This window comes from Pelobates fuscus, chromosome 2 (assembly GCF_036172605.1).
Source record: "Pelobates fuscus isolate aPelFus1 chromosome 2, aPelFus1.pri, whole genome shotgun sequence".
NCBI classification, from domain to species: Eukaryota; Metazoa; Chordata; class Amphibia; order Anura; family Pelobatidae; genus Pelobates; species Pelobates fuscus.
The window spans coordinates 428797113-428814764 of record NC_086318.1 but is presented as its reverse complement, the minus strand read 5'-3'; positions in this window follow the sequence as shown (position 1 = coordinate 428814764).

The following is a 17652-nucleotide window of genomic DNA, read 5'->3' as shown; positions in this document are numbered from 1 at the left end:
GAAAGGACCCGGATTAATCAAGCGGCCATTGAGGAAACGGTCCGTACTCAAAATCAAGCTAATCCGGCCGCATGGGCCACTGCCTATTTTTCCAATACCGATCCAAATTGGAATGTAAATGGCGCTGACATGCCCCAATTCAAGGCCTATCAGCAAGCCATTATTGCTGGCATGAAGGCAGGTGGAAAAAAAACAATTAATATGTCAAGGATGGCTGAGGTGTTGCAGAAAGCCGATGAATCACCTAGTGCCTTTTACGAAAGATTGCTGGAGTCCTATAGATTATACACTCCTTTTAACCTGGAAGCCCCTGAGAACTCCCGCATGATAAACTCAGCATTTGCCAGCCAGGCCCAGAGCGATATTAAAAGAATGCTAAAAAAGTTAGAGGGATTTGCAGGGATGTCCATATCACAGCTAATGGAGGTTGTAAATAAGGTTTATATGAATAGGGCAACTGAGACAAAGGGTGAGGAGGAACGTAAGATGAGGAAGAAAGCAGACATGTTAGCGGTAGCTATCACAGGTGTAGCGAGACAGGGAGGGGAGATAGATAGAGGAGTTGAGGCAAGGATGAGCAGGGGACCACTAGGCAGAAATCAATGCGCTTACTGTAGAGAGGAAGGACATTGGAAGAGTGACTGCCCACAGAGGGGATATATTGTAGGCGGTAGACAAGATGAAAGGAGGGGACAAGGTGGTTATGGTGATAGCTATAGAGGAAAAGGAAGTTTTGGAGGGAATAATGGAACTAACAGAGGGAGTGTTCAGGAAGGCAGATATTTTCCCCCTATTCAGAGACCTAGGGATAGGGAAGATAGAGACTTTGTGGGTCTGGCTGACACAGTCATAGAAGACTATTGATACCGACCGTGCTCCATCCCCCTTGGCCGAGCGGAGCCTATGGTCGATGTAACAATAGGGGGAAAGAGAAGTCCTTTTATGATTGACACGGGTGCTGAACATTCTGTGGTGACCAAGTTGGTAGCTCCTCCTTCTGGAAAGACTGTAACTGTGATATGAGCTACTGGGAGAAGCGCTGCTAGACCGGTTCTCAGGAGTCATACTTGCATTCTAGGAGGCCATTTTGTTAAGCACCAGTTCCTATATATGCCAGAGTGTCCAATTCAACTCCTAGGGCGAGATCTATTATCAAAGCTTCAAGCTCAGATAACTTTTCCTAATGGATCAACGTCTCTGAAGTTTAACAAATCAACAGGCATGATAGCGGTATTGGTGCCAAAAGAAGAAGAATGGCGTTTCTATTCTGTAATGACAAAAGCAAACCCAAGGAGTGATTAATCCTTATTCGATATTCCAGGAGTATGGGCAGAGAATAATCCTCCAGGACTTGCCCGTAATATCCCACTGATACATATTGAGTTAAAGCTTGGGGTGTATCCTGTTAGCCTTCGTATGTTGTTCTTTTATCTACCCCAACAACTATAAAGGTGGCAGAGGTGACTCCTTGGATTCATCACTCTAGGGTTAAACCAGCAGCAGATTCATGTCAATCTACTCCAGATCCTGAGAATCCTTGCAAGATCTGGTTGAAGCGCATGACCCAGTCGGATTTAGCGTGACTTGAGAAGTACGAGGTGATTTTTGAGGTATCGTGGTTGAAAGTATCATCGGAGATCAGCAAGTAGGTGTTTTGATGGCCATAATAAAGCCTGATCACCTGCCAACTTGTCATAGCCAGAGTGTCTGAAAGGGACCTCTGTGAAGGTAAGTGAGGATCAGAAGGACTACAATCCCTGCAGCCCTCACAAGCGGGAAGCGGAGGTGCCATGGCATGGTCGAAGAACAGGATGAGGACCAGAAGAATGATGTGTTTAGTTGTACGCTTTAATATTTTTAAAAAATTTCAGGAAGGTAAAGGTGAGGATATCCCAAGCTGTGTTAGGTGTATTAAGACTACGAAAACAGGTAACCAGATATCTCAAACTCTTATTTGGCACTCACAATATAAATGTAGAGGATCTCTGTCTAGGTGTAGGTACCTACATACTAATTATAGTGTATGTCAACCGATATCAGGTGAACCTAAGTGTTTCGATCCCCAATTCCAACCCTGTACAATTTGGTTGGTAATTTGAAATAGTAACTCTCAGGGGACATTGATAAATTGTACTTTGATAAGCACCATACATTCTACGGGTATTCTATTATTTGATGCATGTAAGGTGATTTTGGGTAGTAGAAAACCTTGGAGTGTATGCGGTAATCTTAAATGGGAACAAACTTATGGGTTCAATGACAAATATTTATGCCCTAGCAAAAGACCTACTGATCCTGATTGCCCAAATAGAGACTTTAAATTCTGCCCATATTGGTCATGTGTAGGTTGGGCGACCTGGGGAAAGACAGTAGACCAAGATATGATTATCCAAAGGTTGCCCACTACACCGTATTGTAAAACCATGGAATGTAACCCCGTACATATTACCATTTCCAATCCGCAGCAATTTATTGACAAGCTTGGGAATCTCTTTGGGTTTCAGATACATGGTGCAGGAGCAGACCCAGGAGCCATAATATATGTAGGCCTTGAAACCAAGACAACAGCTGCCCAAACTCATCAGGTTTTCCATTCCTTTTATGAGGAGATGAGTGTGGAGGACAAAATTCTCCATAATGTTAAGAACCTGTTTATTGATTTGGCTGAGAGTATTGCAGGTAGTTTTAATATAACTAACTGTTTTGTTTGTGGATGTACTAATATGGGAGACCAATGGCCATGGGAGGCAAGAGAAGTATGGTACCCTGCTTCTGAGACAAATGAACAACAGATGCCTTCCCAATCTGATCATCAAGTGAATGTAAGGGAAAAATCAGAATGGCGTTTAAAGACATCTATAATAGGTCATGTATGTTTAGCTAGAGGAGGTCCAATGTATAATACACCTGTTGGAGAGTTAACCTGTTTAGGACAGAAGGCCTATAATGCTAGTACTCAAGATACTACTTGGTGGTCAGCTTGAAATGTCTCAGAACCTACTAATCCATTTGCCAATTACACCAATTTGAGAGAGGTATGGTTTGATCTATCTGCTACATCCAATTGGAGAGCCAATAGGTTAGCCCTCGATTACTTACTAGCAGTAGAAGGAGGTGTGTGCGGAAAGTTTAACTTTAGTAATTGTTGTCTGCATATAGATGAGGGTCAGGCAGTGGTTGACATTACCATCCACATGGTTAAACTGGTGCATGTACCTACTCAGATTTGGAACGGGTATAATCCGAGTAGTTGGTTTGGGAGTTGGTATGAGCAGCTTGGTGGGATTAAAGCACTGGTAGGAGAAGTGATATTTATTATTTTCTTATGTCTCTTCCTGCCCTGCTTAATCCCATTAGTAGTTAGGTCTATATGTAGTGTTATAGAGAGCACTATAGAGAGGAAGACAGCTGCTCATGTAATGGCCCTCTGGAAATGTGAACCCCTAGCCCAGAGAGAGACTACCAATAATCAGGTTGATGAGTGTTGAGAGGTAGCAGAGTTAAGTTGGAATGCTCTCAGGGTCTGTCCTGGTTCGTGGTTACTTGGGTGGTGTTGGTAAATTATGATTAGTGATGCATCTGGAATAACTTTGTATCAGAAGCATCAGAGGGGGGAATGTGATGGGATTTCAGCATGGTTTAAAATTTAGTAGGCCAAAATCTCCAAGTGGCATATGCAAGGTAAATCAGATTACAAACAGTTAAGTGAGTCATCAGTGTACTCAGCACGTGCAACAACTGTAGTCACATCCCTTTGTCTTTAAAGGAGCCTTGCGGTCTTCCCATATAAGGTGATCCTAAATATCCTGTTTACTGATTGGTCTAAGGGTATGTGTGGGTGGAGCTATGAATGGGAGGAGTTATTGTTAATAAAAAGCATTGTCCCCATGTGCTCTGGGTTCAGACATTTTGGAACGCTAATTCAGCTGAGACCCGATCGGTGTGTAAATAAAAGACCTTTTACTTCCTGAACGAACCTGCTTCCATCTCTTTGTGTTTGGCTTCTGCAACTTATTCCGGTAACAGGGTGATTGTGTAGGGGTGAGGCCCCAGGGAGAGTGCGCTAATGGCCGGGTCTCATCCTCCCCCTGTCTCTTATGGTGAACCTGGAGGAGGTACCAGGTTGGACGTGTCCCCACTGGGTTGTAAGTCGACCAGTGGGGAGCATCATGGTTGGGCCCCACCGAGTGGGTTGGGAGCCTTGAAAAGGAAGATGTTTTTATTGTGCCGAGGGGGGGAGGTGAGAGCCTTGGGCAAGTTAGATTGGCAAGGACGGTTTCTTTGGCTACTGTATGACTATATGCACATTGTTTATGTTAATTTATGATAATTATTATTTTGTTATATGTTAAAAGGAGTTATACAGTATTTGGTTGTGTTAATAAATGCTGTGGCCTGTTTTCTCCAAGAAGTTGTCTGTCGTTATTTGAAGGGGTAAGTTATGGTTTTATGGGGGATGAAGGGAATGCTATCCAATGCCCACTACGTACATACATGGTATTAGGTATAGGGATATGTTAAGTTCAGTCTTTATAGTTAGGTATTTGTATGGTTGACATTCAGGGTTAGGGATATTTGTTTGTTTTTTAAATATATTCATATTGAATTTGTAAAAAAAAAAAAAAAAAATTATAATTAGCTTTGGTTTTGCACAAATATAGATGAATCATCAAAGAAGCATCATCAGTGGCGGCTCTAGACTTGGCGAGGCCTTAGGCGAGATTCATACATGAGGCCCCCACTAACACCATTATTGAAAAAATAGCAGTTGATTTGTGTGTATAAGAAGCTGTAGATATATTGAAGAGGGAGCTTGCAGCACTGGATATAGAGAGCTAGTCTATGTATACATTGTTGCATTGTCTACCTCTGTGTGCCTGAGAGTGTGTGTCTGGCAGGGAGTATCCTTGTATATGTATGTATGTTTCTCTGAGCATGTGTATGTTTGTGTACTGCCTGTGGCCTTTGGCACTGAGTTTATGGCGGAGCTATTTTATGACAGTGTGTATAATTATTGCCTTCAGGGGGTGACGGGGTGAGTAAGGGGTAACTGTGGCAGGGTGAGTGTAAAAGAGCAGGAGGGTGCCAAAGTGTATGGAGGTGGGTGCCAGAGTGTTGAGTGTTGACAGTGAGAATGAAGGGAGGTGCCCGAGTGCGGAGAGTGGTGCCCGTGTGTGCGGAGGGAGAGACCGTGTGTATGGAGGGGTGTCAGTGTGCCTAGAGAGTGGTGACAGAGTGTGTGGGGGAAATGACATAGTGTGAGGGGTGGTGACAGTGTGAGAGGGTTACATTAGTAAAGGGGTGTGACAGAGTGAGAGGGGTTGACAGAGTGAGAGGGAGGGTGACATAGTGAAGGTGGGTAACAGAGTAAGAGGGGGGTGTCAGAGTAAGAGGGTGGGTGACAGAATAAGAGTTTAGTGTGAGGGGGTGAAAGTGTGAGGTGGGGTGACAGTGTGTGGGGAGCGACAGGGTGAGGTGACAGAGTACGGGTGGGTGACAGAGTGGGGGGGTCACAGGGTGGGTGACAGAGTAAGAGGGGGTGACAGGCGGGTGACCTAGTGTGTGAGGGGGGAGACCTAGTGTGAGAGGGAGGGTGACATTGTGTAGGGGGGTGACAATGGGAAGGGGTGGCATAATGTGAGAGGTGAGAGACCTAGTGTGTGAGAGGGAGACCTACTGTGAGAGGGGGGAGACCTAGTGTGAGAGGGAGGGTGACATTGTGTAGGGGGTAACAGAGTTAGAGGGGGTGACATTAGTGTGAGAGGGAGGGTGACAGAGTGTGAGGGGGTGACAGAGTGAGAAGGGCTGACAGAATGTGAGGTGGGGTGACATAGTGTTAAGGGCTGACATTTTGAGGTGGGGTCACAGTGTGGTGGGGTGACATAATGTGAGGTGGGGTGACATAATGTGAGGTTGGGTGACATAATGTGAGGTGGGGTGACATAATGTGAGGTGGAGTGACTTGGTGAGAGGGGGTGACAGTGTTAGGGGCTGACAATTTGAGGTGGAGTGACATGGTGAGAGGGGATGACATAGTGTTAGGGGCTGACAATGTGAGGTGGGGTGACAGGCTGAGAGGGGGTGACATATTGTTTGGGGAGTGGCAGGGTGAGGTGACAGAGTAAAGGGGGTGATATAGTGTGGGGGGTCACAGGGTGGGTGACAGAGTAAGAGGTGGGGTGACAGGGTGAGGGGGTGACAGTGATGTAGAATTATTAAAAATCTTATTGTATTTATATTGAATTGCTGCTCTAACTCTGTATTAACCTGATACTGTGACAAATCCTCCATTTTGTCCTCATAACCTGACTTCTTCATATGAAAACTACATTACATGACAGTATTTCTCAGCACATTTAATACAATAGACAAGGACAGTATTCTCCATAAGGATATGACTAACCCAGGAACTGTTGAATTTCCCCTAACTCGCAACATAATATAATTTAAAGGCCATGAGAACACAGTAGTAATGAAATGTTCTATTCATAAGAGACCTTGCACCTAACCACGAGATTTGACATCACCGACCGAGTAAAATGACGCTCAAGACCCCTTGTCCCCCACCCGTGTCCGGAAAAGTACCACCTCTTGGTGGGTGGACACGGAACTAACCACTTAGCTTTTGATCCAATTAATTATATTGATAGGTGGACACTAACCCAGACACTTAACAATTAATCCAATTAATGATGTTTATTCACTGATATCTTGATAATCAATGATGACGAAAATGTCTCTTAAAAGGGCCTGCGCGCCCGCTGATTCTGCACTTGCCAATAAATTTCCTCGAAGTTATTTTAACCTGAACTCCGTGTGTCAGACTGAATTACTTCAGCGTATATACGCAATTCAATTCTCTTTAATTCGGACAGGAACAGATAGACACTTAAACATTTTGGTTTACTGAAAAAGTACCATAACAACTTTGGCGCCCGAACAGGGACTCCGGGCTATGTCTGGCCGGTGAGCCGTCCTAAGGAAGACAAGGGTGGACGGAGGAATCCAGGGGGAAGGAAAGGGAGACTGATCACCTCCAGTTACACGGTAGAGACTTCTGCAGAGCCACCGGTACGTTCCGGCCCCTTTGATTGACCCGTCCACGTGTCTGTGACTGCTTCCCGGGAGGACATCAAAGACAGGTAATATCTTGCCCGGAGTCTTATTACCCATTTGTTACCTGCATTTAGTCTATCTGTTGCCTGGGTGTGTCTAGTTTGGTTGCCCGGGCTGAATGTTTATTTGTTTCCCCTTTTTGGGATAAAGGGGGGGTGGTGGACCAGTGGTAGTTTGCTTGAGGGTCCTGTGTTTGTCTGTTTTCCCCTTTTTGGGATAAAGGGGGGGGGTGGACCCGAGGGATTTGCCTGAAGTCCTGTTGCCTGTTTTACTCCTTTTAGGAGCCACGTGTTTGTGGCTGTAGGGAAAAAGGGGGGTTGACCTGTGGATGTGTTCCTGGGGGTCTTCTTTGCCTGTTTACTTCTTTTAGGAGCCTCGTGGCTGTGGCTGTAAGGAAAAAGGAGTTTGTGGAATTGTGGGATCTGTGTAGAATCATAGTTTCCTGTGATCCAATTTTGTGTCACTTTGATAGCCTAGCTAGCTTCACTGTGCGCTTTCGGACCATCCAGCTCTAGTTGAGTTGGGGACGTCCTGACCCGGACCATCCAGCTCTAGTTGAGTTGGGGACGTCCTGACCCGGACCCTTCGGCTCTAGTTGAGTTGAAAGGTCCACTGATTATTTTAACTGTGATAGGAGACTTAGCCTTGTGGCAGGGGACTCAGTTTCCTGGGGGGATTCAGGCAGGCATTGCTTGTTTTCCGCATCACGTGGTAGTGAGACTTATAGAGTGGGTTTTATAAGGGCACTACGGGAGTGAGGGTGGCGTGGCCACTTTAAGTGGACTGCTGTAACGAGGGAGGCTAGAAAGGATTTCGGACCGGTGTTAGCTGTTATCCTTGGCCGCTGGTAGTGAGACTTGAGGAAGTCATTCTCCGAGCGGGGACACTACGAGGTTGAGAAAGGTGACTTTGGAGTAAGCACATGTAGAAGGAAAGGGATTACTGTTGATTTCATTTGAACTGTGATGCATGCACTGTATTTCAATTGTATTGTTGTCTTGTTTGTTTAATGTGGAGTCATTTAAACTCCTGTATCTGTCTCTAAGGATTTTCCTTCCCTTACTCTTTACCTTTTCTACACTTCCTGTACTATTGTACTATCCACTCCCATTCCTCTTAATAGAGAAGTGATTGGTCACACACTTCTCACCTCGCTCCAATCCGTGTCTACCACCCCGGGTAGGCGGATTCAGTGACTAGTCTACGTTTTGGGAAGACGCACTTGAGAAAGACCCACGATTCTCAGGTGGCAGTCGAGCATTGTAGACGTTCTGGTTCAATTTTCCTTATCTTTCCCTATATCTGGGACGCTGGTGTAGGGGAAAAGGGATCATGGGGCAGGATTTAGGTAAGCCCAGTAAGGGCTGGTTAGCATGTGATTTAGTTGATGACAGAGAGGGTGAGGAGATGGTTAAAGGTGTTGAAAAGATTGCAAAAGTTTGTAAAATTGCTGTGCCGACATGTGGTAGATTACAACCAGAAAGTTGGCGTAGATTGTTGATGGAAAAGAAAGGCAAGCTTGCAAATTATAATTTATTAAAAACAGCTGAAGCATGGTACAGAGTAGCAAAGGCTATTCAGCAAGAAGGTTGGGTTGAGGAAGAAATAATTCACAAGGGTGTGAAATTGTTTGTGTACCATAATAATTGTGTTGCTGGGGCTCTTCCTCAGCCAGCGCCCCAAAATGGCGCCCGGGGGATGTCTATCCCAAAGGTCCAGTCAGCAATGGGAGATTGCCAGCTGACTATGTATCCCACTCCCAATCCTCCCAATCCCCATCCCGTCACCTCTCCCGTTTGCCCGGTCCTAAATTCTGATGGATCCTACTTTTCCCCTTCTCCTTCCCTAACATTCCCATCATCCTCATCCATCCCCAAGCCACCTTCTGTGTCTAATGCTAACATCTCATCTGCCATTCCTTCCTCACACTTTGTCTCCGGAGATAATCCTACCCTCCCATCTGCATCTGCCCAGTTCACTAACCCCTCCTCTGCTGCCACTGTCAATCTTGCCGATCCCACTCCGGCTCCTCCTCCTCCTTCAGGCACCTTTACTGACTCTTCCCCACCCTCTCCCTCGCCCGCCCCGACCACAGCCCAGTTTCCCACCCCCTCTGCTAATCCCTCCCCAACCTCACTGCCCACTCCAGGTTCCGCCCCAACTCCCACCCAAATGGCCTGGCCATACCCCTTCCCATACCCCTATCCTCACTGGCCATACCCCTTTCCCCAAGCCACTCCCCAGGTTCCGGTCATGCCCAGTCCGGTTCAGTCTGCCCCGGATGTGCCCACATCCAACATGGCCGCCACGTCTTCCCTTAACCCCAATGCAACTTCCTTCCCCGCCTCCAATATGGCGGCCCCCAGCCATTCAGCACCCCTGATGCCGGTGCTTCCCGGTGATTACCGGTCCCAAGATTATGACCCAATGGCAACTCCCGCCTCCGGAGCTCCCTCCTATCCCCCGGCCCTGTCTCCTCAGGTGATCCCCTCACGCAGAAGGTCCCAGATAATAGAGCTAGATGAGGGAGAGGATGACAGGCTGTCCCAGGTTTCAATGGAGGCTGCGAGAGCCCACCGTTCTATTGAAGATCCCTTCGGCCATCAGGGTCGGGGAGAACAGGCCCCTCCTAAATATGTCGCTTTTAACCCCACACAAGCTAGTGCTTTAATGAAATCTCTCCCTGACCCAGAGAAACAGCCTATGCCTTTTTACCGAGGGATAGTTCAGATACAAAAGACTTATTCCGCCGCCTGGCGTGACCTACTGAGCATTTGTGCTATTAAAGCAGGGGATGCATATTGGCCCAGCATGGCCCGCCACCTCAGTACAGATCTGCTTACAAGTGATGTTGATTATCCCTCCGGAGTAACCTTTTGCAATCAATTAAGAGATTGGGCTAAGGATAAACTTGCAGATCAAGCTGCTGGCCTTACTGATGTTGTGCAAGACAAAGGAGAATCAGTGGAAAGGTTTCATGCAAGATTATATCAAATGTTTACAGATTTGGGATTTGATCTCACTGACAAAATTCATTCACAAATGCTATCAGGTGCGTTTGTCCAAGGTGTTAAAGATTCCATACGCAAGGGAATCATTGCCGCACGCCCTGAATACAAGGTTGTTCCCCTAGATACGTTACTCCTAGTTGCTAGAGGTTTGGAATCTGCCCAAACCCCCAGAAGACCCAATTCAGCTCCTCTCATGGTGGCCCGTGCCACCCCCATCGCCCCTGGCACCAAGGGTGTCAAGTTAGAGGACGTATCATGTTTTAATTGTGGGGCTAAGGGACACTACAGAAGTGACTGTCCAGAACCCAAAAGGGAACCGGGGGAGCCCAAAAAGTTTCCTACAGGGGAGCCCAAAAAGTTTCCCAAGCCTGCCCCGGCCCCTAAGACCATGAAAACGGTTCCAATTGTTGAGGAACCAGATGATGATTAGGAAATTGGCAAACCTGTGTCATTAACCCCTGTCATGGCAGTGTTTACAGGGGATAAGGGGGGGGGGCCACTTGCCACAGTGACTTTACCCATTGAAGGCCAACCTACCACATTTCTTATTGACACAGGCGCAGCCCGAAGTGTTCTCAGAGAACAAGACCTGCCAGACCCATCTTTCTTGTCAAGTATTGATGTCTCCTGTGTTGGAGTGGATGGCCAACCGAGACACAGTCCTCTAACAACCCCTCTGCGGGTTGGCACAAGCTTACTTGCTCGTTTTGTAGTTTCCTCCACTTGCCCAATTAACCTGTTAGGCGCTGATGTCCTTTCACGCCTGCAGGCGTCTATAACCTTCACTCCAGATGGACAGGTAGAAATGTCTACACCTCTATCTGTTTCTGACACTTCAGCCCTGTGCTCCATACCTTTGATGCTGCAATTAGATATATCCAATGAGCAAGCAGCAGAACCTAGGTCCAATTTCCCAGATGAGTTAAAAACTCAGGTGCCTGCTAAGTTATGGTCCTCAGGCCCAGAGGATATAGGTCATCTAAATGTCCCACCTGTGGTGGTTAAGCTTATCCCAGGAGCTAAGTTACCAAGGAAACCACAATATCCTCTAAAACCAGCACAGGCTGCAGCCATTTCTATTCACATCAAAGCGCTCCTGGAAAAGGGTGCTTTAGTGGAGTGTAAATCAGAATGTAATACTCCATTATTTCCTGTGAAGAAAAGGACTCTAAAAGGTGAGCCAGTAAAGTACAGGATGGTTCAGGATCTCCGTGCAGTCAATGAAGCCACTGTCCTGGACACTCCTCTTGTACCAAACCCCCATACCCTGCTCTCTGGCGTCCCACCTTCTGCAAAATACTTCACAGTCATTGATCTAGCTAATGCCTTTTTCAGTGTTCCTCTAGATCCATCCTGTCAATACCTGTTCGCTTTCACCCATGAAATGCAACAATATACATGGACTGTCATGCCCCAAGGGGCACAAAATTCTCCAAGTCAATTTGCCAAAGCCATGTGTACTATTCTTGACCCATGGCAAGCTGAACATCCAGAAGTTGTTTTACTCCAGTATGTGGATGATTTGTTGCTCTGTGGAGATGATATACCCACTACTGAAAAATGTTCAATCAGTCTGCTTTGCTATTTGGCAGAACAAGGATGCAAAGCTTCACTTCTCAAGCTGCAATTCTGTCAACCTTCTGTGATTTTCCTTGGACATTGCCTATCTCAAGGTACCAGACATCTCACTCGGGACCGAGTCAGAACAATTCTGGACATTCAACCCCCAAGGACTTCAAAATCTCTTCATGCCTTCTTAGGCCTCATTTCCTACTGCAGAGCATGGATCCCAGAGGCCTCTCTGCTTATGCAACCTCTCTACGATGCACTCAAGTCAGATCCATTCGGCCTGACCAACGAAGCTCTGGACAATTTCAAATCTCTTAAGCGTGCCATTGCTTCTGCTCCTGCCTTGGGCCTACCTGATTACTCCAAACCTTTCAAATTATTTGTCTCTGAAAGACAAGGCCACGCAACAGGAGTTCTCACCCAAACTAATGACTTAAGAGGCCGCCAGAGGCCTATTGGATATTTCTCATGTCAACTGGACATTGTGGCCAGAGGGACCCCTTCCTGTCTCAGGGCTGTTTTTGCTGCAAGAGAGCTCATAGAAAGAACCTCAGACCTGGTCCTTGGCCACCCCCTGGTTGTTTTGGCCCCTCATGACATTTCTGCCATCATCAACCAAGTCCAGCTCAAGCACGTGTCTCCAGCCAGACACCTACGCCTGCAGTGCCATCTTCTTCTACCTGACAACATTTCCATCCAAAGATGTCAAGTTCTTAACCCATCCACTCTTCTTCCACTCCCTGAGGGGGGTATCTATTATGGATTTATCACAGATGAAACCTACATTTACCTGCTTTGTGGATGTATCAAGAAAGTCATGCATCCACATTTGACATTTTATGAAGATGAAAAGCCTCTCTGTGAAGGCCCAGATTACGCCTTCTGTACCATGTGGTACAAACCAGACATTACTCCCGAGCCTTGCTATGAAGATGAGCTCTACCATTGGACTGATGTTAAGCTCACTGCTCAAGATTTCTATTGTGACTCTGAAGGCAATAGCATGGTCTTGGTCCAATTACCTCAACAACTTAACTACCTTTACCGCCATTGGGATACTGCTATCCCACATATTCCTGTTACCAAATTGAAGACAAAGTCATGGAATGATCTTGGGCCCATGGCAAAGTTATGGGCCACCATGGATGAAGAACAGCTACAGGAAAATGGTATTGTCAAATACCCAACAACTGACCTTCTGGAAGCATGGCCACGCCACTTCCTAGAAAAAGAATTTAAAGACCTAGTTATAACAAATGACTATGACCCAGAAACTCCTCATGACTGTTTCGAACAGATGAAAATGGAAACAGTACACTTACCAACTGTGCATGAGAATCCATTACCGGATCCGGATTTTACTCTGTTTGTGGACGGTTCAAGGTATGCTGATGAAGAAGGAAAATACCATACAGGATATGCCGTAACCACAACAGGGGAAGTTCTCAAGTCATCACCTCTACCGCCAGCAATGTCTGCGCAAGAAGCTGAATTGCAAGCCCTGACTTCAGCATGCAAGATTTCCAAGGGAAAGCGTGCCAACATCTATACAGATTCAAGATATGCTCTGGGTGTGGCACATGACTTCGGCCTCATTTGGAAGACAAGAGGATTTCTTACCACTGCCGGTACACCAGTCAAACACAGCTCTGCAATCAAGGAACTAATGGATGCCCTCCTACTCCCTGAAGAAGTGGCCGTTTTGAAAGTAAAGGCACATGGGAAATTGGATTCAGATGAAGCAAAGGGCAACCATTTGGCTGATCAGGCTGCTAAGCAAGCAGCCAGAGATTTGCAGGAAGTGGACGAAGAAGTGTCCGGTCAAGAAGAAGAAGTTCCTATCTTTACCTTACAAACTCTTCCTACTGACCTAAGAATTCTACGAGAACAACAAGCTACAATTACCCCTGAAGAAATCCAGAAATGGAAGAAGAAAGGAGCTGTCCTAAAGGACGGAATTTACTACAACAATTCTAAATTTTGCCTTCCAAGAAGCTTATACCCAGCAGTTGTCCAATGGGCCCATGGGCCTGCACATCTGTCAAAAGACCTAATGGCCGCCCTCATTCAAAAATATTATGAAGCACCTGGAATCACAACCCTGATCAACAGCTTCTGCAGGGCCTGTGTCATTTGTGCAAAATGTAATCCAGGAAGACCAATCAAGGTGCCTGCAAAGCACCTAGCAAAACCCATGTACCCATTCCAGAGAATTCAAATTGATCATATCCAAATGCCCAAGAGTGGGTCTCATGAATATGCACTAGTAATGGTGGATATGTTCTCAGGCTGGCCAGAAGCCTACCCTGTAGCCAATATCACTGCAAAAACAACCGCAAGACGCCTACTTACAGACATTGTATGTAGATTTGGACTTCCAGAAGTCATTGAAAGTGATCAAGGCCCAGCCTTTACAGCAACAGTGACTAAAGAAATTTGGACTGCTCTGGGAGTGACCCTAGCCTTCCACACCCCTTACCACCCACAAAGTAGTGGTAAAGTAGAGCGCATGAATGGCACTCTAAAAGCCAGAATGTTAAAAATGTCACAAGAAACAAAAATGCCCTGGCCAGAAAGTCTGTCAATAGCTTTGTTCAGCGTTAGGCACACACCTAGAGGGAAACACTCGTTATCCCCATATGAAATTCTATTTGGGACAGCACCCAGGCTAGGTTGTTATTATCCACAGCAGTTACAGCTTCAATCAGATGTTTTAGTAGACTATGTAACTGAACTTGCAAGTGCCTTGAACAAAATACATGCCCAAGTTTTCTCTTCAATTCCAGATCCTGATCTGAACACAGGTACCCATAACCTGCTTCCCGGAGATTGGGTTCTGGTTAAGAAGTTCGTGCGGAAAAGCTCCCTGGAACCAAGATTTGACGGGCCATTCCAAGTTCTCCTGATCACCGCAACTTCCGTCAAATTGGCCGGCAGGCCACATTGGATCCACGCTTCCCACTGCAAGAAGTCTCCTGCCCCAGAGGAAGCAGATACCGCACAACCATGTACCTCTGGTACATTGTCTCCTTAATTAGTTTAATTAAGGCCCAGCAAGTAGCCATCACTAAAGATGCTAGTGGGTACACCTTCTGGTATAATTCATCATGTACCCGTGTGGCTACCTATACCTTTGATTATTGTGACATCGTAGAATGCCCATTCACTACAACACAGATCCAGAATATCTATAGAGATATCCCTCATGTAAAAGATCCATATGTTTGTGTAGTTGACAAACAATGGGGACATGATTGTGGCCATTGGGGGGCGGCGGGATGGAATGCCGGGCCTTCCTGGGGCTACAAGCCAAAAAGTGCCTTATCTAAAGTAGATGATCATGGTAGGTCCCTCCTTCAAAGAATGACTCTGAGAAAGCCTGGAGGAGGCACACCAATGAAATTAATTCTTAATGTTGAGCATCCAAGCCCAACAGATGCAGACCAGTATGTATTGGGAATGTACTGGAAAAAGGGTTCCTATACTAAATTAGGGCATTTCTACCTTAAAGATATGTGTAATTCCCCTGAGTGGCGAGGAGCTACTCATATGGTCACAAACCCATTAAAACCACACATCCAGTCCTTTAAGGACATGATGGCCATTGCTAACCCCACCTTTGAAGATACTATGGCCGCTGAAACAGGTTTTAATGATGTTAACCTATGGTTAGAATGGATGAAATATAATGCCAACAAACATAACCGAACCGCATGCTATGTGTGTGGTGGTGCCCGGCCTCATCTGGGCACTGTACCTTTAACCCTGCCAGTAGATGATGAAAAATGCATTTTAAGTCTTTTTGCCTACCAATATAATTTCAACAGGTCTCAATGTCAAGCATGGACAGCGGAGTATCCTCTTATAGCCAAAAATGTAAGACCTCCTCATGGTGTTACCGTATATAAAGGTAATTACACTTGCTATGTCAAGCATGATGGGATTGGTAAATTTGTGGGTAACTTTCCCGCAGGTTATTGTACTACATATAGAACTGTTCCTGTACGTTTGCTGCAGCAGCACACTAGGTCACTGGGAGATATTTACTGGTTATGTGGGGATTTACAGTTAAGATCCAGAATGGACACAGAGTGGTGGGGGGAGTGTACATTGGCCAAGGCCATTATGCCTATACACATTATTTCTGACACACACACCAACACCCATGAGTCCAGCCACACTAAGGCCAAGCGTGAAGCCCCAGTAAAAGGAAGTTTTGACCCTCACATTTACATTGATGCCATTGGGGTGCCTAGGGGGGTACCCAATGAATTTAAAGCAAGAGATGAAGTTGCTGCAGGATTTGAATCAATTTTTACCATAGTTACTGCAAACAAGAACTTAAATTGGATAAACTACATTTATTACAATCAACAGCGTTTCGTTAATTACACCAGAGATGCCCTTCAGGGATTAGCCGAACAGTTGCAGGCAACATCCCAAATGGCCTTCCAAAATAGAATAGCCCTGGATATGATCCTAGCCGAAAAAGGAGGGGTATGTAAAATTTTGCCCGACACCATGACATGTTGTACCTACATCCCAGAAAACACAGGTCCTAATGGTAAAGTTACATTAGCCATAGCAAAATTAAATGACCTCTCAGAAGAATTAAAAAGGAATTCTGGGATAAAAGATCCCTGGGACAGATGGTTTGGTTGGATGACGGGTTGGAAAAAGGCTTTAATGCATATTGGTATGGCAATACTAATTTCTCTTTTTATCTTTGCTCTTCTCTTTTGTTGTGTCTTCCCCTGCCTGAGGAAAGCTCTCACGAAGACTATTGACCAAGCGGCACCCACTTTCACACTACTTGATGTTGATGACCAAGATTTCCAGGATCTCAACTCACCCTGTTTGCCGCTGCAATCCATCCCTTTTGATGATAAAGTGCGAGAGTTCTAGGAAGGGACCACCTTAGGGACAGCATCTGTCGGTGAATGGTAAAGGCCCCATGTGGAGAAGTGGTGGGTTAGCTGCCATGGGATACCCTTGGGTGTGAAGTGTTCGAGAGCCATACTGACAGATGAGCTAGCCTAATAGGGTCAGAAAATAGGGACAGACTTGCACTTTGCATTAACACCTAGCTAGCGGCCACGGGGTTTCTGTGCCTTTGGGCTAACACGTCTTCTGGTATTAACAAATAAAGTTTTTATCTCTTAGAATCTAACATTTCATAGGGGGGACTGATGTAGAATTATTAAAAATCTTATTGTATTTATATTGAATTGCTGCTCTAACTCTGTATTAACCTGATACTGTGACAAATCCTCCATTTTGTCCTCATAACCTGACTTCTTCATATGAAAACTACATTACATGACAGTATTTCTCAGCACATTTAATACAATAGACAAGGACAGTATTCTCCATAAGGATATGACTAACCCAGGAACTGTTGAATTTCCCCTAACTCGCAACATAATATAATTTAAAGGCCATGAGAACACAGTAGTAATGAAATGTTCTATTCATAAGAGACCTTGCACCTAACCACGAGATTTGACATCACCGACCGAGTAAAATGACGCTCAAGACCCCTTGTCCCCCACCCGTGTCCGGAAAAGTACCACCTCTTGGTGGGTGGACACGGAACTAACCACTTAGCTTTTGATCCAATTAATTATATTGATAGGTGGACACTAACCCAGACACTTAACAATTAATCCAATTAATGATGTTTATTCACTGATATCTTGATAATCAATGATGACGAAAATGTCTCTTAAAAGGGCCTGCGCGCCCGCTGATTCTGCACTTGCCAATAAATTTCCTCGAAGTTATTTTAACCTGAACTCCGTGTGTCAGACTGAATTACTTCAGCGTATATACGCAATTCAATTCTCTTTAATTCGGACAGGAACAGATAGACACTTAAACATTTTGGTTTACTGAAAAAGTACCATAACAACTTGTGGGGTGAGAAGGGGTGACAGCGTAAGGGGGGTGACAGTGG